The sequence below is a fragment of the Nicotiana attenuata genome, chromosome 2 (assembly GCF_001879085.1).
Source record: "Nicotiana attenuata strain UT chromosome 2, NIATTr2, whole genome shotgun sequence".
Lineage (NCBI taxonomy): Eukaryota > Viridiplantae > Streptophyta > Magnoliopsida > Solanales > Solanaceae > Nicotiana > Nicotiana attenuata.
The window spans coordinates 10,099,707-10,101,277 of record NC_031990.1 but is presented as its reverse complement, the minus strand read 5'-3'; positions in this window follow the sequence as shown (position 1 = coordinate 10,101,277).

Sequence of the window (1,571 nt, the reverse complement as noted above, 5' to 3'; positions counted from 1 at the left end):
TTCGATATCAAACATTTATACTTCATATACTATGGATATCCTAAAATTTTATGGTCGCTTAATTACAATACACTCCCCTTCTTCCCTATATTTTTATAAAAATATTTAAACCCCTTATATAATAAGAATCGTGCATCAAGATAAATGATCTACCAACTAAGCGAATTTATGATAGTTTAGAGTGGAACAATAAATAAGCAAAATAAAATAAAAAATGAGAAATTTTATATAATAAAATATTATAATTTAAAAAATACTAATAGATTATGTGTTTATGAAGCACACAATGTTTTAAAGGATACATGTTTCAAACAATATTTATCATCTCTTTTGGTGATGAATAATAGTATCGTGGACAATAATAAACCTAGTGTAATTCTACAAGTGAGGTCTTGGGATGATAGTATTTACCAAAAACCTACTCCTACCTTAAGAAGATAGAGAGACTATTTCTGATAGTCCCTTAGCTCCAGAAAAAATAATAGTACTGCGAATTATTTCTTAATTTTGTCAATTTTTTGAAAGCAAACAATTTAGGAGTTGTATTATATAATTGTGATTTATTTTTTATAAAAAAAAAAAATTCATTTTTCAACTTTTTGATAAGAAAAAAATTCATTTTTCAACTTATGTAAAACTTTGTTGCATCTCAAACAATAGTTTACTAATAAAATGCGTAATCTTTAGATTTAGCTAGTAAAAGATAATCTTTACAAAATAAATAAGAATGTTTACAATTTTAATACTGAATATCTCATAATCATCCCAGAACCCGGTGTCACGAGTGCATGAGCAATTACTAGGAAATAAAATGAAACACAATAGCTGTCTGGAATACAAATTAGACAGAAAAGAAAATACAAATACTCTGAAGGAAACTCTGTTGGCTGCGGATCATCTCATAAGATACAGCTCACCTAAGTCTCCGTATCAAGCCATGCTGCAGCGCCCACAAGGCCACTAGACCTACATATGCCTGTACAACAAAAATGTACAGCAAATGTAGTATGAGTACGAAAATAATGCGTACCCAGTAAGTATTCTGTCTAACCTCGAAGAAATCCCTTTTCGCGTTCGCGACCTACTGATCACGTTCGCGAAGGCCAACTGCCCTAACCCTTCGCGTTCGCGTTCCTTTCTACGCGTTTGCGTAGGCCAAATGGCCTTAGGCCCAACTCCCCTTTTTCTTCTATGCGTTCGCGTTTACCCCTTCGCGTTCGCACAGGTCCCTCAGGCAATACCTTCGCGTTCGCGACCTCCACGTCACGTTCGTGAAGACCAGAACTCAGCAACCTTAAACTTTCCTCTTCGCGAACACAGGACACCCTTCGCGTTCGCGATGAAGGAAAGCAGATACCAGCAACAACAGTCCAAAACAGCCCAAAATGACCCGGCACCATCCCGAAACACACCCAAGGCCCCCGGGACCCTGTTCAATAATACAAACCAGTCTCACAACATGCCACGGACCTGCTCAAGGCCTCAAATCACATCAAACAACATCGAAATCATGAATCACACCCTGATTCGAACTTAATGAACTTTAGAACTTCAAACTTCTATATTTGATG